The 25,206-nt window shown below is 41.9% G+C and overlaps 1 protein-coding gene across 1 annotated transcript in view; it reads left to right on the top strand.

Moving 5' to 3' along the window:
• Positions 1 to 25,206, top strand: part of LOC117465672 (zinc finger protein 438-like) — a 54,039-nt gene that overhangs the window by 17,377 nt on the left and 11,456 nt on the right. The window contains 1 exon segment of the mRNA XM_034108634.1: positions 15,564 to 15,660. The gene's annotated coding sequence lies outside the window, so the exon portion shown is untranslated.

Here is a 25,206-nt window from a genome sequence, read left to right as displayed (position 1 = left end):
CTGGTTGATAAGTGTTCTCTGCTCAGGGTACAAAGCAAACTCCTGTTTCCTGAGCTGTCTTGTGCAATTTGTGCTGAGCTCAGTGTCGTGCCAGAACATTTCCACTTATGTTTCACCTCAGTCTATATACTCTGCAGAAAGACACACTAGGTCGAGACCGTGATGGTGAAATGCAAGCGCAGTCCATGTTGAGTTTAGAGGCCACTACCTTTTTTTTTACCAGTGCTTTTCATGTATATCGTCGGAGCCCTGGGTCTTCACACATTGTTTGTATGTAGCCTTTATTTAACCAGGTGAAAGCCCCTTGAGATCAAAAGATCTCTTTTTCAAGGGTGACCTGCAGGACATTAGTTACACATGTAACATAAAAACAACAGAACAACAATAAGGATGACATACAACATAATGTACAGGTACAGTTTACAAAACTCTATTTACAGTGACAGGTACCATGAGTATCAAACAGCATGTCACCCAGCCGAGTTTTAAAATGATGCAGGGGAACCAAAGTGCTCAGTTTTAAACAGGTTTGCAGACTGTTCCAATTTATTGGAGCTGCACATCTAAAAGCTTTCTTCCCTAAGACAGTCCTAGCACTTGGCACATTTAATAAAACAACATCATGAGATCTCAGGCAATACGTACTTTCAATTCGTCGAGAGATCAGAGAGCAGATATAAAAAGGTAGTTTACCCAACATGGCTTTATAAATGAACATGTACCAATGACTGAGCCTCCGTATAGTTAGTGAAGGCAGACCTGCCTTGGCATACAGGGTACAGTGATGAGTAAGTGCTTTACAGTTAGTAAGAAATCTCAGAGCACTGTGATACGCAGCATCTAACTTTTCCAGGCAATGGGCAGGTGCATTCATATCAAATCACCATAGTCCAGCACAGGTAAAAAGGTCACAGTGACTAGCCTTTTCCTGGCTTCAAATGAGAAACAGGACTTGTTCCTGTAGAAGAAACCGAGCCTAACCCTCAGCTTTTTAAGCAGATTAGTGACCTGAAGTTTAAAAGTAAGACAATCATCAAGCCAGATACCAAGGTATTTGTAACAGGCAACAACTTCAAGTTTTGTTCCTTGCGTAGTTACAATATCAAAAACAGGCTCTGGTATCTTTTTTGCTTTTGAAAAGAGCATTACCTTGGTTTTATCCACATTTTAAAAGAAGCTTTAATTCAGAGAGCTGAGTCTGAATAGTGTTAAAAACAGCCTGTAATTTAACAACAGCCTCTTTAATGGAGGGACCTGCACAATACATTACAGTATCATCCGCATAAAGTAGCTTCATCCACATTATCACCTAAACTGTTAATATATATGGAGAATAAAAGTGGTCCTAAAACAGAACCTTGTGGTACACCATTAGAAATGTTTAACCACTCAGAAGACAGTCCATCAAAATGAACACATTGGGACCTTTCAGAGAGGTAGTTCACAAACCACCCCACTGCAAGGCTGGATATGCCTATACTGAGTAGCCTCTGCTTTAAAATGCAATGATCAACGGTGTCAAACGCTTTGGAAAGGTCAATAAACAGAGCTGCACAACTCTGCTTATTATCTAAAATACTAGTAATGTCATTTACCACTTTCATTGTCGCAGTGATGGTGCTGTGTTTCTTTCTGAATCCTGACTGATGTTTAGACAGGATATCATTTATACATAAAAACTCCTTTACTTGTTCACTCACAAGTCGTTCGAGCACCTTAGCCAGAACTGACAATTTAGAGATTGGCCTATAGTTATTTAAAATAGTTGCCTCCCCTCCTTTCAGTAAAGGCAAGACATAAGCAGACTTCCATACTTTTGGAATTGTATTTGTGCTGAGGGAGATGTTAAAAAGAGAAGTAAGAGGTGGAGCAATACAATCTGCAGCTATCTTTAAAAAGAAAGGTTCTAAGTTGTCCGGGCCAGCCGGTTTCCTAGGATCTACCTTAGATAAGGCTTCATGAACAACATTGACAGTAAAAGGAGTAAAACTGAAAGGGTTTTCCAGACCACATTGTTCAGAGTCACGGATTGGGGTGTTCACAGAAGCAGAGTTAGTCACAGAATCAAACATAGAACCGCAGGACACAAAATGCTCATTAAAGCAATTTAGCATAGTAGCCCTGTCCGATATAGTGCCAGATGCTGTGGTAAGGCACGGAGGTAGCTCATTACCGATCTCACCGGTGGATATCGATTTTATTGCTTTCCAAAATTTCCTAGGATTATTTAGGTTTTCTGTGGTAACTGACAAATAGTACTTCGACTTTGGACTTTTGACATTTGAAGTGAAGCTATTCCTTAGCTGCCTAAAACGCAGCCACTCTATCTCTGAGCCTGATTGCCTAGCCTTTGCCCAGGCCTTGTTTCTCATTACCTTTCTGAACGCTGATGTAGGTAGAGATCAGGCTCACAAAGCCTAAAGTGTTGCTTTCAAGAGAAGTGAAACTGTTTCTTGTCAGGCTCTTAAAAAGTCTTGATGTTAACTGCCTACATTTAGCATTTGTAAAAATCGAGCATACCTATAAATGCCAACAGGCTACCCTTTCAGGTTACAGTTGAAATTCACATAACCCAAATCACTTCCTCTTTTCTTTCCTCTCAGGCAGGAAGGGGTTACTCTCCATGTTTCCTGTCCAATTCCCAGAGCTCCGGCTATGTTCTGATTGCTTTCTTGATGTTAAACATTCCCAGGCTCCTATAACCTTCTAGCTTGCCTCTGCCGTCCAAAAGCCGTCCCAGGTGAACGAGTGGGCGAACCTCCTGTTTTTAAGGATAAAATCTCCACACACTTTTTTTTTTTCTTTCACAGGGGGTGGGAGATATGGGGACTGGAGCGGCAGGGATCCGTGTGGTGGGAAAGCATTCTTTCTTTGCATTCCGTTTAGTTAGCGTAAGGCTGTGGGAAAGCATATTTTCCCAACCATGGTTCGCTGGAGTCAGTTTTTCTTGTGAAATATGGCTGCACATGGTATGAAGGTTGGATAAAGCAGGGCACAGCATGTTGACCTTTTCAAAGTGTGATGGAGTACATAAATATGAGTCAAGTCAACTTAAGGGACATGCCCTACCAACTAGGGCTGAACGATATACCGTGTCATGGCGATAACCGCGGTATGCGCATGCGCGGTACTCACACCGCAGGGACGTGCGGTTTTATTCATTTAAAAAAAAAAAAGCTAACGCACTTTAGCACATAATTCAAAATAAAGATACCCTTATTACTTATCGAAACTGCACATACAATATATCCGATTAAAGCTGAGACTCCACAGATTATTTAAGTATAGTATCTAAGCGATCCGATCTCGCAACAGGGGAAGCAAACACAGATCACAACACGTACCTTTTACGGAGCTTTTACTGGAGATCGTCTCACCGTAGCTCTCAATCTGATCAAAAGACGTGTTCAATGGCATTAAAACGAGAAAGAAAAAATGCGGCTGAATCGGTTGATCCATAGGTTGATAATGTATCTGTGGCTTTGAAGCAATTGTTTATAATCCATAATTCCATTTTTATGTAAAAATCGGAGCACAACAGTTAGCTGCTAATGGTAGCCACCAGAGTGTATGCAGCTTCCGGTTTTGGCTACGCGTCACTCTCACTGCTTATTTGGTAATGTGTGTGTGTTACGGAGCGTCCACACTACAGCTTCAAAAAAAGCTTGGAGCTGGGCATGTCTGAAGCTTGGGGATTTTATTCAAGCAACGCGACCAACAACCAATCACATGAATCTCCCGCCCCCGACATACAAAGCAAAAACCCCCGGGGATTTTATGGGAGCAATATATATATAAACTCCCCAAACAGGCGAAAACCTACCAGTTTCACCCACTGTCTCTGCCACCTCCCTCCATGCCTGGTTCCTCCGGTTTGTATCCCGGTAGGTGAAGAGGGTCTGGTCATACAAAACCGGGTGATTTGCTACAGCGATAATTAGTTTCTCCTCCATCTTTTTTTGAAATATAGAAATGAACGGCGGGATATCTCTCCCAGCTTAGACACGGTTTGATTGGCTACGGCTTGAGCTGTCAGATTTTCCTAAACGGGATTTGATTGGCTGGCGCTGGCTACTCCGCCGTCTCCGCCGTCAGAAGTTGAATGTTCAACTTCTGACGGCGGAGACGGACCGCTATGCTACCCACAATTCAGTTCGCCGAAAAAGCGAGGCAAGGTGACGTCACCCCATTCAAAGTGAATGGGCAGATTGAAGCTGACGACGCTGTCGACGCTGTAGTGTAGAGGGGCCGTTAGACTGCGCTGGATTGCCGCATAGCCAAGACCGGAAGCAGCAGCCACTCTGGTGGCTACCATTAGCAGCTAACTTTTGCTCTGCGATATTTACATAAAAATGGAACTATGGATTATAAATTAAATCATTTTTTTATACAGAGATGTTAAAAACCTATGGATTAACCGATTCAGCCGCGTTTTTTCTTTCTCGTTTTAATGCCACTGAACACGTCTTTTGATCAGATTGACAGCTACGTAAAGGTACGTGTTGTGATGTCTGTGTTTGCTTCCCCTGTCCGAGTTCAGATCACTCAGTGATGATACTATATACCTAAATAATCTGTGGAACCTCAGCTTTAATCGGATATCTTGTAAGTGCAGCTACGATAAGTAGTACGAAGTAATAATAAGGGTACTTTTATCTTGAGTTCTGTGCCAAAGTGTGTTAGCATTTTTCGCTCAGGGGTCATTTAGATGCTTCTTATGAGACTTGTGTTTTGTTTTGGTAAAAATGTTTTGTATCGTCAGTTAGCTGAGATTATTTCCGTTAATCTGGTATAACACATTAATAGGTTCTTAAATATTACGATCCCCTGAGACACTGTCGTGAAAAAAAAAAGTAAAGTACCCGCCGGGACTTTGGGGTTTAACAGGTTAAAAAAAACGCAATATATACCGCGGGGGGGGGGGGGAAATCGCGATGTAAGTTTTTTTCAATACCGTGCAGCCCTACTACCAACTCATATTTTCTGAATACAGAGGTTAACATGCTTCCCTTTCAAACGTCATCCCTTTATTTATTTATTCCGCAACTCCTTCCCACACACTTCCTTCCCTCCCGAGACACCTGATCGACAGCTGAGTTATGTTATATCTCCTCTGAGTCAGTGAAACCTTCACATCAGTCATAAAACAAACGGCATCCAGATTGAACTAACATGCATGGATGCTGCGGTGTGGATATGACCCAGGAGCAGAGCTGGGCCAAGCCGGACTATATTTAGCCCAGCGTTGCTCAGGCTAATTGCCCTCCCAGGCCTAATCATTTCCAGGCTCTGCAGCTCACAAACGACTGGAGGGGAGGCCAAACACCCACTAACCTCATGTTAAAGAGATGTCGGCATCAATGGGCCTGTCATAGCACTCCGCAGACAAGACAAATTAGCACAATATCCTTCCTATTCACATGCTATTAGACGTTCTATAAGAGGATTGAATTGGAGAGTTCGGTATTACTGTCTGCTGTGTTTTTTAAATTGAATATGTTTTCCTGGTACGATGTCAGTCATTGGAAGTGCCTTTGCGACATTGGGAGGGTGTCCTCGGTTCATCCCGGCTCTTGCGGCCTTCTTGAGAAATCCCTTGTGAATGAGAAATCCCTCCACTGCTGTTGCCTACAGCCAGCTTAGCTTCCCTATGCCTCTACGAAAAAGAGAAAAGCACCAATCCCATTGCCACGCTAAATTTGCCTTAGCTGTAATGCAGCATTGGTGGAAAAGTTTACTTTATAGTATTTTTTTCCTCTTGGTGTCCAGTTTCACCTTTTCCTGTGTGGTTCCTGCCCCGAGACTTGCCCAGGTTAAACAGCGGGCACATGATGGCCCGGGTCAGGGGGTGAGGGCTTTGTGATGAGGGGATGATAGGATGAAAAGGTTTGGTTGCCTCTGTCTCATAATCAACCCCAAGCTTCCTTCCTGTTCTTGTTCCCAAAGGCATGCTGGGAAACCAACTTTTTTTTCTTACCACGGTTTCCTTTGTTTAACACCTGTAGTTGGACCAGATGGACTGCCAATGATGAAAGGAATGAAGGAATCGGAGCGCACTTTTGATGACAAAGCCATCATCAACCGCTCAAAACAAGTGAGATAATCAAATTCGTAACAAATGGTTTACTGCTGTACCATTCCCTTTCTCTCATATAAGTTAGTCACGAAACATGTTAGGTAGAGTAGTTGTTGCTGCTGTCAAGCCATATTTAGCATGAAAGTTTCTTATTCCTAATAAACTGAGATCTTCTCTACATGAATACTGTCTCTGACGTGTGCAAAATGGAGTTGCTCAAATTTGGAAACAAGGCGGATCATATCACAGATTTAGTTCTGTTGATGACAGGCTTGCTAGGATTATCGAGATACACACATTATGGCATTGTTTGGTTCTTGAGGCTGCTTTATAAAAAAGAGACGAATCACAAAGTATACCAAGCATCAGCTATTGGTTATTCTAATCCATTAGGTGCAAATGCATTACCTATTTATATCAGAAACTAGTAAGAAGTTTGCCAAACTCAGACTGGTGGAATAGACCATAACTAGGCTTGCCATAGGAAAAAGTATCTTGAAGGTTTAAATATGAGCTTTCCTCTTTACAAATCGTACCCCCATATCTGTTTGGTAGCAGGCCTTTTAGTCAAAAGGTGAGCTGAGAGCCAGAGGCAGAGAGGGAGGGAGAGGAAGCAAAAGTGAACTGTGTTTGTCAGCTTTTTAAACCCTGAAATTGATTCTTCTTCTGCGCTCTTTATTCTAATGGCAAGCTAATCCCCCTCTCCTGTTTCCCTCCGTTATAAATAGAGCCTCTTATTTCCCCGCTCCGCCGTGCGCTGCTTCGGGAAAATTAGCACTCATGATGAGTCTGCGCTCTCGGCAATCAATTTGCCACACTAAGTCCCTCCAAAAAGGTTACCTGTGGCAACTGAGTCCCGGTCACGTAAGTTTGAATTCGCCTCTCCTGCCAATTACAATTCAGCTAGTTAAATAAATGGCTCCGTCTGGAGAGTCAGCTGAACGAAATGTCAAAATATTGATGTGTGTGATTTTATGGTGTTTGTCACAGGGAGAGGAGGGTGCTTGGTGCAGTTGGTGCATGGGATAAGGGGCCCTAGGCCTACTATAATGATATTAGTAGAGATCTGCTTATTTATGAGGCTGTAAGTTATTCATGCTCAGAGCTGACTATCCATCACAGCTAGGTTGGCTAATTGTAGCCTGCAACAATCATAGAGTATCTGATAATCAAACTCTTTGTTCACCTTAATGTCTAGTTATTTGAATCTTAATGCAGGATTAAAATGCTGTTGATATGCCTGCCAGTTCCACTTTTGAAGTTCTGCGAAGCAAAAGGAATGTTTTTTTATTCTTTCTTCACTCGCCGTGTCTCTTACTCTGAGGTGTGGGGGAACACTGCGTACTGTTTTTGATGTTTTCTGATTTCACCACCCACATACCTACTCTGCTGACTATGTCTATAGGTGAATGGTTTGTTTTAAATGTCCAAAGTAAAATGCGCTGCAAAAATCCTCCCGTCACAGCGTCCCCAATCTCTCTCAGAAAACCCCGGGTTATGGTGTGTCTTTGTAGTTTCAAAGCAACGGTGGCACAGAAAACTCAAACAGAACTGCTTGTTAGAAGTTCCCTCACAACTTTGTGGAGTCAAAATTAGGCTGCATGTTTCCGTTAATTACTGAACATTTCCAAAACAGACAATATGACATTCCCATTTACAATTCTCACATCTCACCCCTCTGTGAAGCCTGGCTGTACCCCCTGAAATGGTCAAAGGACACATCATATGGACTTGTTCTTTTCAAGTCTACCCTGAGCTTAGCCCCCACTTGTATGCAGACTCTCTTCAAAGAAATTCATGGTGTACTTGGTTGTAAACAGAAAAATAAACCCCATTGCTATGCTATGTCATCAGGCCATGTGCTGTCTTTTACTTTTTTATGCCGTGCTCCTTTTCAGTCTGCATGCTGACCGAAACTTCACATGTTTGAACAGAGTCGTACCCAATATAGACTTTCAATGACTCTTACTGTGAAACATATAAATGCCGTGAGGAAAACCAAACTTTAATGTCATATTAAAGTGTATTTTACAAAGAAAACATCATTATTACTTTCTGAAATTCTTGTCACGAAGAAGTCCCTTTGCAGATATACAAAAAATAACACACTACATGTTCTGCTAATTGAATTAGCCTAGATTATGTTTTTCAACGATCCTGCATACAATTTGTTGTCACAACTCAACTGTAATAGAATCTAGGCTGTTTACCCCTTTAGCACGTTCTGAGAATACAAACAACATCAACAGACCAGAGGAAAATCAAATGTTGAGGTCATGCAAATGTTTCAATCCTGTTTTGAAAAGTCATGAGAAAGCTTTGTAGTAAGGTAAACTCGATTGAAGTGAAATAATGTACACATCTAATTTGCATATGATATGTTTCTCTTCTCTGGTCTTGACATTTGACAGCACAAGTCAATTTGTTGTTGAATGTTCCTCTGATTAATGTGAAGCCCCGGTGTTACAAATCAAACTACAAAATACATCCATGTAATTGTATTGGGCGCACACACACCACCTTATTGTGTGTGTTTGTCCGCTCCTGTGGGTGCCCGGGCAGGTCTGCGGTGTGTCTGGCAGGCCGAGGGGATCTCTGGGTTGCTCTGATAGTGCTTGTTCCTTTGAGGCTCTAACATGCTGTGGATAACGACACCAGCCTCGTCCAGAGTCTGATCTCAGGCCAGGGAGACACCATCCAACGGTACAGCTGCCAGGACCTAAGCAGAATAAAGATGTGTGATTGGGTGAGCACATCATCAGACGTGTAACACAGGTTTGATAGCTGATAGCACTAGTCCTCCCTGATCTGGCTCTCTGCTGGCACATAACGATGCCTGGATGCACCCTCGGAGAATCAGCCCACCCCTCTTGTCTCCCTCGTCTCCCCTTGATCTACCTCAACTGGCTCCTCTCCCCCCACGGTTCTCCTCTGTTCTTTCTGTGCCTCTCCCCCTGAAACAGTCTTTCTTCTTTGCCTTCTCCCCTCCCAGTTCCTCGTCAGATCCACAGGGCCAGATTTTTATCGCTTTTCTGCGAGTCCTGCAAGGGGAACCTTGAGGGTCTCAGTGGGATCAATTTAAAAGGGAAGCGCTTGTCTCTCCTCCTCTCCTTGGCCCTCTCGGCTGATTGGGTCCTCTCGCCAGGAACTTGCAGGCTTTTGATCTCAAAGCCGCCCCCACCCACCCCTGCCTGAAGTTTTAGTCGGAGCTTGGCTCTAAAAAAAAAAAATCTGTTCCACTTTCTGAGAAATGTGGGCCCCATCCCCTTTTCTCTGCACCTGTGAGAGACCGAGGAAAAGTTTTGTAAACCCACTGGGTGGTACTAACAATCTATGGCGTGATTGACTTCTCTTTGAAGATGTGAGAGCGATCCGTCTCTTCAGGTGGAGGTACACCAAAGAGGACTTGTGCTCCTCGGGCAGCTTGCTTGAACAACTGGTGAGAAAGTTTATGGGATGCATAATTCACACCGTGTGGGGAACGGCTCTCTCTGCTAAGAGAGGAGAAAGGTACAAGGTGGTGCCTGGGAGCGTTCCCATGCTGAGCTCTGTTGAAGTCGCTCCTCCCTTTTGTGCGACATCAAGTAACAGTGACCTGCAGTAAAAAGGGACAGCATTACAAAAAACAATCAGGAAGCACTGTGTCCAGCTTGTTTTTGAAAACCGAGGACCCCTTTTAAGGATTATCAAGGTTCATTAAAACCTGAGTCTTATTTTATTAGTTTAAGCTTTAGTATTAAGAGGTTATGATGACGTTGTATTTTAAGTAAATGCTGAGAACTGGTAACACGGTAACACTATTGACAGTTTTTCGGGACAAGAAACATATGCACGCTAATTCTGAATTTTTCAGGACAAGAAACATATGCACGCAAATTCTGAATGTTAGGGCTACACAATATATCATTGCAGCATCAACATTGCCATTTTTGTATACAATATTATCATTTGTGTATATACCCTTAATCGTCCCACAGAGGGGACATTTACATTCTGCATTTGACCCATCCTAGTGTTAGGAGCAGTGGGCTACCATTATGTACAGCGCCCGGGGAGCAGTGTAGGGAACGGTGCCTTGCTCAGTGACACCTCGGTAGCACTGGATATTTGGGGTTAAACTGGGGACCTTCCGGTTCCCAAGCCAATTCCCTATGGACTCCGTCACTAGCTCACAGCTCAGGACGATATGCGATGTCAGCATATTAACCAGTCATGCTTAAACCTTTTGCTGCGTCCTAGGTAGGCCCACATTGTTGGGCCTGAGTTTATTCAGGGAATTCAACTTCGAACAGTTGGCCACTATGGGACAGAGTCCTGCACGGGTCTGATTTTCAAGACCCGCTCCCGCGACGTGCAATACCGAACCCGCCCTGCACATATTGCCAATTAGTTCCGCAAACTATGAGCAGTGAAAACATGCAATTATTAACACACGCAGTTGCATATTTGGTTCAAAAAGCGTGGGATGTTGGTTATTTTCTCCATCTAGGATGACACCAAAAGCCTCCCAGACGTTGGATTTCGCTCTTGAGGAAGAGTTATTGACAATGCTGTATTCTCCGCAGTGGAAACACTCTTTCAGTGTTTGGACAGGAGCCAGACCACTCCACCTCCTCTCCCTTCTACGTCTCCTGCCAAGTCACTGGAGGTCAAATAAGAGTTTTTCTTGTCCTACCTTACTGACCTCTTGTCTCCTGGGAAAACTCTAGTCACGACTACGGATTAAAATTCTTGGTAAACTTAGCCAAACCTGTCCACAGGTTTTGTGCTTTTGTTTTTCCAGTCCATCAAAATAACATCTCCTTATTGCTTGCCAGCTCGATAGAATAAACAACTTTTTTTCACTACTGAGCTGATCAGAAAGGACCTGAAAGTTTGAGGTGGTTTGGTTTCATGCATCTTCTTGCTATAAAGCAAAGCACCCCTTATTTTCAGGGCTCTTGGGTCCCTAGGTGCTGACATCATCGGTGGAGTTGTGCACTAATTGAGGTTTAATGCTAGAGTAGAGCGCGCAGGGCTGTAATTTTCCCGCCCCGGCCTGGAATAGAGACGACAGCTTTTCATGTGGTCTGGGCTAATTTAGGTTGCAGTGCTGCAGCTGTGGGACACCTCACACTTTTGTCCTTCTTATTCTGCTTAGAAATAACAAAATATATGGAAAAAACAGCTTGTTAAGAAAGTAATTTAAAGGACTTTTGCCATGCCCAAAGCCATATGGTTGCTCGACATTAGAAAGATTCTGTACATCAAAACACTGACCTGGCAGTTGGACTTAAAAATGTTTTGGTAATATTTTTTCCAGTGCCTTCCTATTGCAAAACCACCCACATTCCTAAAGTAGGCCTAAGCTTTCAGGAAAGAAATCCATCCCCGCCACCTCTGCCTTGAAACTTCACTCATGTGAATGTAAAGCAACACAATGTGGTTTATATAGGCTTACGTAGGTGGAGGAGGAGCATGAGGTAGAAGCAGCTGTAATATGCAGATGGAATTCAATGTGTCATTATGATTGTATGTCCACAGAGCCTGGGCGTAATGACATTCATCCTGCCATCTAGGCAAACAAACAAGCACGCATGCACACCGACGCAAGCACAGAGCTCTACCTGCTCTTTATCCCGTCCGCCTTATCAGGGCCTGTGTAAACATCAGTTCTGTTTGAAGTGGAAAGCTTTAATCACAATTGTAATCATTGACATTGCTTTGTGGTTACTGGACTCGAAGAGGCGGGGGGATACCATCACGTCATAAACATATACCTGATACTTTTATAACCGCTTTATGTGACTGCTAATACTGAAACCGACATATGAAGACATTTTGAATTCCCCATCCCTCGTCTTAAATGTTGCAGGGGAAGGCAAAAGTGAGTAATATGTGAGTGAAACTTTTTAGGGTTGAGAAAGAATGTTAAACTGTCAAAAAAAAAAGCGTTCATACATCAATTAAGCTTCACTCTGTGGGAGGACTCATCAAACACTCCAGTAGTAGATAACGTTTAAACTTGACTGCCTTAAGTTTGCGATTATGTAGAATTCTAGATGATAACATCATTCGTGCTATGATTACTTAAGAGATATTATAGGTATTGCAGAAGGCTTTTCAAATTCTTTAAAAATTACCCTGTGATTTATCTGCAAACAGTAAATATAAACATGCAAGTTAGTTAGTTAATGGCATGTTTTTTGACATAGAGATGTCCCAGCATATGCAACATCAAATTGCATCATGAGGATTACCTAGTACATGGTTGTAAAGGTATTTGTGTTTCATCATTTAAACCACTGAATTGTCCAACGTGCGAACCCTTGGAGCTAATCCCACTGAGAAATGTGATGAAACAGCGCACAGTGGCACATGCACAAACTCAAACAGAAGCTTTTTGACAGCAGGATGCTGTGATCCGCCCTCATATGGAGGAGTTTACGAGGGGAAAATGAAAATAAGCAGTAGATGTCATTGTACATTTTGTATCAGTGCTTCGGTAATGTACAGTGGCCTCGGGTGTGATTTGGAAATGAAGGAGCGTTTTGCGATTAACTCTCAGCACATGTGCACACACACACACACACACACACACACACACACACACACACACACACACACACACACACACACACACACACACACACACACACACACACACACACACACACACACACACACACACACACACACACACACACACACACACACACACACACACACACTGATCCCATTGTACCAGTCGGGTCTAGCTAGCCTCTGCTTGGGCCAAAGCCTGTTAACTCCAATTCAGAGCGTGGAGGCTGGTAATGAGCACTGTCAGAGTTGACATAACAACCTCCCGCTCTGGGGTGAAACACTGGAGTCAGACTTGGAGAGAGAAAGAGAGAGAGAAAGCTAGCAGGTTCTGTTTGTGCTATAGGTTGATCCTGGGTAATCTGCAAATTAACCGTTTGATTCCCACTCATATTCAGCTTTGTTTTGGTACTTGTTTGGTATTGGAACGTTTCGGTTGGCGGTCAGAGCCATGGACTTTTAAGTATAAATGCCCTTTCCTTACAATATACCTTCACTGTAATGAGTTAACAAAGGAGAAGTTGGAGGTAAATCATGTTAAAGATCCCCTATTAAAAAAAACAATGGTGCTTTAGGAGGAGATTCAGGTGATAATGTTGGTTATCGGCTAATGGTTACACAACCCCAAAAAACATTATGACATCACAACGTGGCCAAAATCTGATCAGCTCATTTTCAGACAGGTTTTTATATAAATGGATCAGGACATAAGGTGAGAGAGAATATGTTTTATTAAGCTTTAAGAGTCTCTTTACACAGAGGGGACACATGTTTATGTATAAAATACATGAACAAGTGGATTTTGCATAATAGATGACCTTTAACTCAGACTTATAGTGGATAGTTTTCCTTTAATTCCCCGGCAGTATCTCAGTCTGTAGGGACTTGACTTCTAGTCCCACAATAATCTAAATACGGCGTGTAGACTGATACCTGGATTGCGACCAATTCCCTTTTGTCACCTGCCGAGGTGCCCTTGATCACTGCTCCCTATACCAAGATGCGTGTTTGGTGCAATGTGTGTCAATCAAAAGTCAATTTAATTCTTCTATTTCCATTCTGTACTTTGAAGCTTAATACTTAAGCACCATCATAGTTTTCAATTAGGAATTAGGGTATTATAATGCAGTTTGGTTTCTCACTTTGCTTGGTTGAAAGCAACGCATTGCTCAGCTTGCCCTTAATGTGATCTTTAATATTTAAATGGAGGTTGTGTGCATAACTACAGAATAATTTAAATGATTGTACACCCTAATTCACCTTGAATAAATGTTTTCTTCACCGTTCCATGAATAATAGAGATAGGAAAATAATACAGTTACATCCCAGGAGCATGGAATACGTCATTATACAAACTTTAAGTGCTCTATGTTTTTGTCCTCAAGGTTAATATCCAGAACAGTTGTTTTCCTCATGATAAGCATTTTTCTATGTGTCCCCATCCCTGCTCATTAGAATCCGCTTGTTTAGGGTGGATGACTTGCTGTGTTGTCTGATTTGCGTTCAGGCAGCACAAAGAAAAGCTCCTGCTTTCCAGCATGGCGTGTCCCGGCCTCCCATTTCTCAATAATTCATCCAGACAACTAGAATGATTATTCTATGAATATGCACTAAAAATCCCTTTCTTGTGCTCCTTCTCACCAAGTTTGTGCATGTCAGTGTGTGCTCAAGTGTGTGTACATGTGGGCAAATGAGTAGTTGTGTGTATGCAGCTCCTTTCTGCCTGAAACAAAGGAGGTGTCAGGGCGAATTAGGCCCCCTACCACTGAACGCCCAGAGAGCTTAAAGATGCACCACAGGTTCTGCTGAGTCGCACATGAGCCATGGTGTCTGCCTCTTCCCCTCTGCTCCCCCCCGCTTTGCCCCCCGCCCTCGCCCCCTCTCCACTCCTGAGTTGCTCTAACAAGGTTGTTGGAAGAGGATAAGGCGTGTTAAATGAATAATTTACACAGAAGAGCGCTCCTTATTTATTTAATACGGCTGGATCTGACTGAGTGGGCAGCCCGGGTCCCAAACTGCCAAGACACTGGCTAAATGAACGCTTCGTTCGGCTTAATGGAGGGCCAAAGCGACAGGCATTTAGAGAGAGCTAGGGGGAGCATGATAGACTTTGTAAGTTGTGTGTGTATGTGCTTGTTAAACAGGCCATGCAGAGCTGCGCTAGTGTGCAAATCTTGTCCCTGCTGTATGTACTCTGTCGTCGCCCCATGTTACTCTTTATACCTTGATGCAGATAGATCACATGAGACCCTTCACCCATTTCAAAATGCTTCCAGGAATGTATGGAATACTGATGTATGCCTGGAAGAAATACTTACAAAGCATGTTTTTTGTGCTAGTTTAGTGACCCCCACATAGACGCTAAATCATATAAACTGAGACATTATTAAATACGATCATATCATTAACTATATCATACTAAGTTTAATATATTGAAAAACCAATAAATTATTCAATTATTGTATAAATTATTCAAACATTTATTAACCTATCAATTTTGAAATCATTTTAAGAAATATGTTTTTATTTAATAATTGTATATGTCACCTAGACATATCACAATGTGCCCGCCCCTATAGCTTTCAGCAAATCATTTTGGCCCTAAATAATTGATATCATTCTAGATTAATGTGTATACAACCAGAGAAAAATATGTGTGTACTGTGTTTTGTTTGTTTAAAGCAGCAGCTTCTAATTTTTGGATTCAGATATACTTATTCATTGTTGTTGCTAGATCTAAAAACTAAAATGACGGGGGCGGGCCCTAGTTACAACACCACTAATGAAAAGTGACATTATGATTTGTCTTACTCGGAAAGAATAAGGTTTTTTTTTTTTAAATATGTTTTGAAATTTACATAAGAGTTGCCCTTTTCATCTATTTTCTACTACTTATTTTAAATGATAATTGTCTTTGTTTTTACAGGGGGAGTGTGGAGAGGGGGGGACAGGACCATTACCCGGGCACCACCCAGAAAGAGAAGGAGCGAGGGAGCAGCTGAGGAAGGAGGATCATCCAATCGGTAAACACTTCTTGTTTTGATATCGGATACAATGGGGTGCTCGTAGTAGCACTGTTTTCTGTCATGATGTTTGCACTATTTACAGGATGCAAGACAAGGAGGGAGCAAATAAAACAGCTTAGACAAAATCAGGCTATGATCAAAATCCTTTAAATCCTCTCTCTGACATCTGGGTTTGTCTGTTCTCGCCTAGTGTCCTCATCATATTCCTCTTCTTATTCTGTGTGTGTGTGTGTGTGTGTGTGTGTGTGTGTGTGTGTGTGTGTGTGTGTGTGTGTGTGTGTGTGTGTGTGTGTGTGTGTGTGTGTGTGTGTGTGTGTGTGTGTGTGTGTGTGTGTGTGGTGTGTGTGTGTGTGTGTGTGTGTGTGTGTGTGTGTGTGTGTGTGTGTGTGTGTGTGTGTCATATTCTGGTGATAAACGATATCACACAGTGTAATTCTTCTTTCAAAATCATGTATGCAATGAACCTTAAAGTGTGAGACATTTTCCACATTGAGCTGTGAGATAAAGGAAGCTGTCCTAGTGTGTGTGTGTGTGTGTGTGTGTGTGTGTGTGTGTGTGTGTGTGTGTGTGTGTGTGTGTGTGTGTGTGTGTGTGTGTGTGTGTGTGTGTGTGTGTGTGTGTGTGTGTGTGTGTGTGTGTGTGTGTGTGTGTGTGTGTGTGTGTGTGTGTGTGTGTGTGTGTGTGTGTGTGTGTGTGTGTGTGTGTGTGTGTGTGTGTGTGTGTGTGTGTGTGTGTGTTTCCCAAGAGAATGAAATCCCACAGCTCACACTGACCTCATTATAAAAATAGCTCATCTATCCAGCCATCACATTTCCCTCCATTTCCCCTCTCCTCCGCAATCTCTTAGATATACATCGTGACCCTCTCTACCTTCCACTCTCTGTCTCTCCATCAGTGTTTGCGCTCGCTGGATTTAATGTGAGATTAAAAGCTTTACGCAAGACTTTGTAATGGCAAGGTTTCCCCCTGCACCTGTCATTACCAATCTGGCCATAATCTGGGATCAGAAGATGTCTTTTAATCATGAAATATCTCAGAGTAACATTAAAGGCGGTGTTTACACAATCTGTTAATGTTGTCTCTTGCTAAGGTAGACATTTTCCTCTCTTGTTCCGGGTCCACTGCCCCTCTTCACCTTCTCTCCCAGCGGTGCGAGATCACCTCCCATTAGACTGAACAACGCTCAGCTCTGGTTAATTTAACAGTAGCATCAGTAATCATTACGATCCAAAGCTGGCTTTGATCCTGCCAGACTGCATTTCCTACGGTTTTAATAACCCCACAAAGACACCTTAGCAGATGCTCAATTCTAGGCATCTAGACAAAGACGGAGACAGGCCGAAATGAAGGATTCACCAAATGGGAATTTCTTTGAAAGATTGAAAACAAACTCGATTCTGAGGACTTGGTTAAGGTAGAAAAAGGTGATGGAGCTAGCATGCTGTTTCTCAGTAAAGCCCTGTTTTACATTCACAGCTAAACACACAGTCACCCCTGGGAGCTGTTTATACAAGCGAAGCACTGTTGGCCACTGAGCCACTCCGCTGGAGCAGCTCGGGGTACTGAAGATCTGCCGAAATAATAATTAGAATGCAGATGATTATAAATAACAGTAATTGTTTCACAGTTCCATGAGTTTAAAGTGTGCAACTATAGTGATTGCAAAGGAGGGGAGTGTGTAGAATGACACATTGACTTATAAGTCAGGGGGACATGGAACCAAGATTGTTCACATTATTCTTAGGACAGTGTTACTACATAACCTGTCTATGAGTGTTATGGCTTTAATTGAATTTGATAATTGAATTGTCATTCAATTTAGTTTTTTCAAGAGAAAGTCATATTTTGAGATGTTGTGATACAAATGTACGTTGTCTACAATATAATTTCAAGATGGCATCAAACGTAAATGTACAATGTCCTTTATAAACTAGAATTATGTTTATTAAAACAATTCTTACAGTTACCTTGAAACTATTCATTAGCACTATAAATTCAATGAGAAAATATGTATTACTTTTTATTTGTTCAGTATTTAATTCACAGATAAGACTGTGGCTTTATGACGTGGTTGTTTCATATACAGTTTTTGGAATTTCAAGAAAACATGCTATATTTTGTCATACATTACATGTTACTTGTTAGATGCTTTTATCCAAAGCGACTTACATACTCAGTACTGTGGACAATCCCCACAGGAGCAATTTGGGGTGAAGTGTCACACTAGTCCACTGCCACACAGTATAGGCAAGGCAAGGCAAGTTTATTTATATAGCACTTTTCAACACCAGACAATTCAAAGTGCTTTACAAAAAAATGAAAGACATTAAGCATTAAAAAAGAAAAGCTAATAAAATAAACATTAAAAGGAAAAATACATGGATAAAAGTTACAGTGCAGTTTAAGATATGAATAGTTCAATTAAAAGCAGCGACAAAAAGAAAAGTCTTCAGCCTGGATTTAAAAGTAGTAAGAGTTGCAGCGGACCTGCAGGTTTCTGGGAGTTTGTTCCAGATATTTGGAGCATAATAACTGAACGCTGCTTTACCATGTTTAGTTCTGACTCTGGGGACAGAAAGCTGACCAGTCCCTGAAGACCTGAGAGATCTGGATGGTTCATAATTTAGCAGTAGGTCAGTAATGTATTTTGGGCCTAAACCATTCAGTGCTTTATAAACCAGCAGCAATATTTTTGAAATCTATTCTTTGACACACAGGAAGCCAGTGTAAAGACTTCAGAACTGGAGTGATGTGATCCACTTTCTTAGTGTTAGTGAGGACTCGAGCAGCGGCGTTCTGAATCAGCTGCAGCTTTCTAATAGATTTTTTAGTGAGACCTGTGAAGACACCATTGCAGTAGTCGAGTACTGAAGTTAAAGGCATGGACAAGTTTTTCCAAATCCTGCTGTGACATTAGTCTTTTAATCCTAGATATATTCTTTAGGTGATAGTAGGCTGATTTAGTAACTGTTTTAATGTGACTGTTGAAACTCAGGTCAGAGTCCATGACGACACCTAGATTTCTGGCTTTATCTGTTGGTTTGAACATTGCAGACTGAAGCTCAGCGCTAACTTTTAAACGTTCTGTCTTGGCTCCAAAAACCATTACCTCAGTTTTATCTTTGTTTAATTGGAGAAAGTGCTGACACATCCAGTCATTGATTTGTTCAATGCACTTACTCAGTGTTTGAATTGGAGCATAGTCTCCTGGTGAAATTGTTACGTAAATTTGTGTGTCATCTGCATAGCTATGGTAACTTATTTTGTTGTTCTTCATTATCTGAGCCAGTGGTAGCATGTAGATGTTAAAGAGAAGAGGCCCCAAGATGGAGCCTTGAGGAACCCCACATGTCATATTTGTCAACTCAGATGTGTATTTACCAATAGAAACAAAGTTGTTTCTGTCCTTTAAGTAGGATTCAAACCAATTTTGAACTGTTTCCGAAAGTCCCACCCAGTTTTCCAGTCGGTCTAGTAATATGCTGTGGTCAACAGTGTCAAACGCAGCACTAAGATCTAATAATACTAACACTGAAGTTCTGCCACTGTCTGTGTTTAAGTGAATGTCATTAAAGACCTTTACAAGAGCAGTCTCAGTGCTGTGGTTTGGACGAAAGCCTGACTGGAACACATCGAAACAGTTATTTAAATGCAAGAAATTACTCAACTGTTGAAAAACAACTTTTTCAATGATTTTACCTAGAAATGGGAGGTTTGATATGGGCCTGTAATTGTTCATTACTGAAGCATCTAGATTATTCTTTTTTAAGAGCGGTTTAATGACTGCAGTTTTCAGGGCCTGTGGAAAAATACCTGAGTGAAGAGATTTGTTTAGTATATGAAGTAGTTCTGAGGCCATGCAAGGCAAAACATCTTTGAAAAATCCTGTTGGAATAATATCAAGGCAGCAGGTGGAGGATTTCAGAAGTTGTATAATGTCCTCTAGGTTTTTATCATTAATCTGATGGAATTGTGTCATGATGTCTGAATTGATGTTAAAGTGCCAGTGAAGTGCATTTTTTTGCGCCAAAATGAAATGGCAGTTTCATTCCTTACATATCATTGTGCCTGTTCATGGCTAAAATAATTTTAATTATTGATTAATTAATTATGAAAAATTAAAAAATATTTTTTAATAATAACGGCCGTCTGAGCCTACCGGAAGTTGCAGACGATAGCGGCGGTGACGTCACAAGATGGGCCCAGTTGTGATTGTAAACATGGCGGAGACTTTGGAAAGTGATACAAGTGTGAGAGAAATGATTGATTTTGACAGTCTTTCTCGATTTAATTCCATTTCCTGCCTTTCTACAAATATATTAGGGACTATAGTGTTAACAAATCCAAGAAAAATGTGTAATGTACATAATGAGTGTGCACACTTATCTAGTATCCTATCCATGTGAACCTGTTTTATTTGTGATGACCTCACACCCTCACCCTAAATTGAAGTTAAAGGCATCAATCTGGTGCACTTTGAGGGCAACATTAAGAGATTTATGGATACAGCTCTCAACACTCATATCAAACATATATTTCAATAATCAAAAAACATTGGAAGGATTTCTTAACCTATTTTATACAACTAACATAGATGGAAATATTTGTTTACATAGATGACCAAACCAACTGAGATAACTTAGGCTACAGTTTACAATCTAATCACTCAGAGTCCTTTACCTCCCTGAGCTGACATTATCTCTCTCAGTCCAACAGGAGAGGACTCTCCCTCTTGAAACAGCTAATCTCCGTTAGCTCCGAGCTAGCACTAGATGCTAACAACAACCCTGTAACTCTCTCAGTCTCTCTTTCTCTCTCTCTCGAATCGACCAGTGGCCTTTATTTGTCATGAACAATCAACGAATCTACGAAACAATGACACCAGCCAGACTCACCTTCATCTTTTGGGAACAGAAACATCGCCACTTCGGCAGACTTGACATTACTACAGCCAGCGGCAATGCATCGCTTCCCGTGTGTTTTTCCTCCCTTTTTCTTCACTGTCGCCTCCATTGTCAGGTTTTCTCGATTGGCAATCACTTCCAGTCGACTCCGACACACTTTCCAGTAAAATACTCGCTCAAAAACTTTGATAAATTCGACTTTGAAACAGAGAAACAATACACTGTGATGAATGTAAACACTTCGGAGGCGACCATCTTGTGACGTCACGCAGTAGCTCGCAAGCCACGCCCACGAAGGCGGAGGTCAACTGCGGATTTCACGGCAGCAAATTCAAAACTCATCAAATTAGTTGCTATTCCAACATGTTTTGATATGGGTTTCAATGGACAATTTTGGTCATTACTATACGTATTAGCATAACAGATCATGCACAGGCGCACACTTCACGGGGTCTTTAAGTGGACATAGAGACAACACATTTGCTGTTCCTGATGCAGAGGCACTGACTGCTTGTCTGATTTTCTGAATTTTGTCAGTGAAAAAGGAGGCAAAATCATTGCACGCCCTGGTGGATAGAAATTCAGAGGCTACTGACACTGGGGGTTAGTTAGTCTGTCGACGGTAGCAAACAAGGCACGTGCGTTGTTTTTGTTTTTGGTAATGATGTCAGAGAAGAACGATTGTCGTGCGTTTTTCAATTCCAAATTATAAAGGCCAAGTCTCTCTTTATAAATGTCAAAGTGAACCTGGAGATTTGTTTTTCGCCACCTGCGTTCAGCTTTTCGACATTCTCTTTTTTCTGTTTTCACGGTCATGGCCTTTCTCCATGGAGATATTTTCTTCCCAGTCACTTCCTTTACCTTAATTGGAGCAATGGCATCTATAACATGTTTAATTTTTGAATTAAAATGATCTACTAGCTCATTTACTGAGGTGTTAGCAGGGGCAAGTGTGGTAGAAAAATTCTGAGTAAACATTTCCCTAGTATTTTCAGTTAAATATCGCTTTGTGGTTACCTCTTTTTGAACATTTGTGTGAACAGAAATAGAGCTCTCAAAGAAAACACAGGAATGGTCAGACAGTGCAACATCAGTCACCACAACCTTAGAGATATTCAGACCCTTTGAGATAATTAAGTCCAGAGTGTGCCCCTTATTGTGCGTGGGCTCCGTCACATGCTGAGTCAGTCCATAGCTATCAAGAACACAAAACAGTTCTTTAGCCCCTCTGTCCTGGGGGTTGTCAACATGGATGTTAAAATCACCAACAATGACTAGACGGTCAAAGTCAATACACACTATAGACAGCAGTTCAGTAAAGTCATCAAAAAAGCTTGCTCAGTATTTGGGTGGTCTATAGATATTTAGGAACGGAGCTCGAGAGGAGCATTTCAGCTGAAGGGCCACATATTCAAAAGAATCAAAGTTTCCATACGATATCTTCCTGCATTGAAGGGAATCATTGATACAGTGTACAGTTATATATGAAAATAACTACATTAAGATAGAAGATTTTGTGTATTTTGCCCAGACTTGGTGAGTATCATTAGCTGCTGCACACTCATATGTACAACCACTACAAGTTATTGGGTCTATTAAATGGACCTGGATCTGTCATCAAGTCTTTTGGAGCAAGTCTAGGTCAAGTCTTTGAGGGCAGCTTCAAGTTTCAAGTCAGCAAAGGATATTCCAAGTCTCATGTCTGCACTTCTGTTATGTCACATAAGGTGTAGCTCATGATTTACTTCAAAAGCATTGAGGTGCAACTGATCTCAATAGAAGTTCTATTTTTGCTTTGACAGTGTAGAGCTACAACAAGCTACCCCCTAGTGTCAGCAGTTGTTTGTGTTCACCTCTCCTTTGTAACATTACCTTCTCACCTGCATATCCAGCAGCTTATTCCCCCTGGAAAGGACAGCTTATGTTAAATAAGAACAAGCTGCCTCACATTGACCTGCTTTTAGAAGCCCAGGCTCACCTCAACAGGAGAAGAAACCGTTGGGATCATCTGCATATTCTTTTGATCTCTTACCAGGAGCAGCCATCATTAAGGAAGTTCGCACGACTTTCCCTCTTCCCCTCATCGTGGCTGAAGCTCCATCACGTGCCCCTTTTTCGCTTCTAGTGCCCTTCACTCTATCGCAACCCCTTCAAAGTTCTCTACCCTTCGCTTCAAAGCCGCCCTAACTTGGCTTGAAAGCCAAAACCACTCTTGTCTGTCCTTCACCGCTAAGCTGATGTGTTTGTGTCTGTGTTGTGTTGCCCTTGGGGTGGGTTACCTCCACCCCCACCCCCTGCATCTCATCTCTTCTCCTCCCCACCTTGCTGTTTATCTGTCTCTGGGCTCGTCACGTCCCTGAACCTGCTCTAATTAGCATCCCACACAACACTGTTTATTTACTCAGGTACCGGCAGAAGGGAAGGGAGGTGAGAATGAAAGAGCGAGTCGGGAAAAGGAGAGAAAGAGACGGAGAAAGCCAGTGAAGAGCAAGAGAGGGAGGAAGGCCTGGGAACAGGAAGAGAGGGAGAGATGATTCAGAGAATCAAAGAGCTGTGAGACTCGTAGCGGATGCAGGGGGTAATGATAGTTAGAAAGACACGAGGCAGAAAGTCGAGAAAGTGAGAGACAGAGAAATTTCCCGCCTCTCCACGCCTCCTCTCTGCCTTTTCCAGCGTTTCATCTGAGATGCAGAGTGCCTAAAATTAGCAAGCTGGCAGCTTCCTTCCTTCCAGGGCCCCCATTAAAGTTCTCCCATTGCGTTGAGTGATCATTAAGGTGGGACCGGGAACGCAGGTGTTATCTTAGTGTCCCAGTCGAGGTTGCGGTGGCATCACTTTTCCTCGACAGGGTGTACATGAACAAAAAATATTTGCAGTCCTTATCTGGGGAGTTTTGAAGGTTTACTTGTGAGTATATGTTTATCACACTGCATGTCTGTCAGTAGGGATGGAAGAGCAGATTAATAAATCAGGGAAGTAGCAAGAAAGAAAGAAGGGTGTTGGATAGAAATGGACAGGTCAGGTTGTTTGCTTCCGCACTGGATGTAACATCTTTGATTTCTTTAGATGTTATCTGATTAATAAGGGCAAGATATATCAAATAAGTGTTGTGTGCAGTGTTTACCTGTTGTGTTGACGCTTCGTAATTAAAGCCCCATGTCCTACTTTATGTGCAGTGTTTCCCCTAGGATGGAGTCATAGCAGCGGTGCTAAGGCACGTGGGCCCAGCATAATGTGAGCGCGGACCGCGTAGAATTTGTTAGTGTGTGCACGTGCGAAGTGCGCCCCGCCAATTTGTTTCTATGTGTCTGCCAGCACAAGAAAGGCTCGTCTTGAGGCCTAGTACCAGGGCCGGTTCTAGACAATTTGCTGCTCTAGGCGAGATTTTATATATAAAGAATAAATGAAAAATCTCTACTAAAGACAATACACTAAAAAACAGAAACGTATTGACATAGGTAATATACGTCAAAATTGCTTCAAATGTATTCAGTATTGTATGAACATATTTGAATTGGGGTGTGGACGTCACATCCTCTAGGTGGGTCAGGGGGTATGCCCCCCCCGGAAAGATTTTTTTGAACATTTTAAAGTAAAATGCTTCAATCTGGTGCACTTTGAGCAGACAATTACTAGAGACCTGACCTAGGGGGTACAACTCTAAACACCCATATGAAAAAGATCGTTTACATTTTAATAATCAAATAAGTATGTGAACATAACCAATAACCTACCATAGCCAATAACAAATAAATGTAACTTATTTTATTTTTGTTGTTCATTCATATCTTATTTTACCTAGTTAACATTTATTTATTAAATGCATATTTTTGTATCTCTCCAACTTTAAACAATATTTTTGTTTACTGTCCTATAGTATACATTGGAATGATTTCAAACCTGTTTTTATTTATCCTAATAAATATAAAGGAGTACCTTGGAAATATGTGTTTACATAATTTGTGGTCAAAACGTTTGAGACCCACTGAGATGACTTAGACGAAAATTAACTATCTAAACACTCAGAGTCCTTTACCTCACTGAGCCTCTCAGTCTGACATGAGAGCTCTCCTCCACCCTGGTTGTAGAAACATCTACTTCTTATATCCGTTAGCGCTGCTAGCCCCAGATTCTAATAACAACAGCGCCGGTACCGGTGCGCCCTCTCTCGCTCCCACGCTCGCACTTTGGCTGTGAGCTGCGGGCGCCTGATAAGCCAACATCCCCCACTTTCATCAAAAATGAAAAAGGGTCGCCACTTATTATTATTTTAATTAAATAAAAACCTGGCTAGTGCCTCCAAGCAACGGCGCGCATATTTCAGCAGCGGCGCTGCGCCGCCACTATTTGTATATAGGGGAAACACTGATGTGTTTTATGTCCAATTTCAAGCATTTTTGATGACCATTCCAGTTTTACGGTTGTGTTATGCTTTAAGAGAATGTTCAAACTGTTTGCCTTTAGATGTGATTACACAAAAAAACAGAGGTCTTTACTTCCTGCTTTCATGAAAAGCTGTATAACTGGGCTGCCTTTTTGACAGTCTTTCCTCAAAGGCATCCATTGTGTTGCATCTGTTCGCACAAATAGTGATGGATGTAGTTTTGTGAAGAATTAAACTGCGTTCATACATCCGTGA

The sequence above is a fragment of the Pseudochaenichthys georgianus genome, chromosome 20, assembly GCF_902827115.2.
Source record: "Pseudochaenichthys georgianus chromosome 20, fPseGeo1.2, whole genome shotgun sequence".
NCBI classification, from domain to species: Eukaryota; Metazoa; Chordata; class Actinopteri; order Perciformes; family Channichthyidae; genus Pseudochaenichthys; species Pseudochaenichthys georgianus.
The sequence above is the reverse complement of the archived record's forward strand: the minus strand, read 5'-3'. Positions and strand labels throughout refer to the sequence as shown.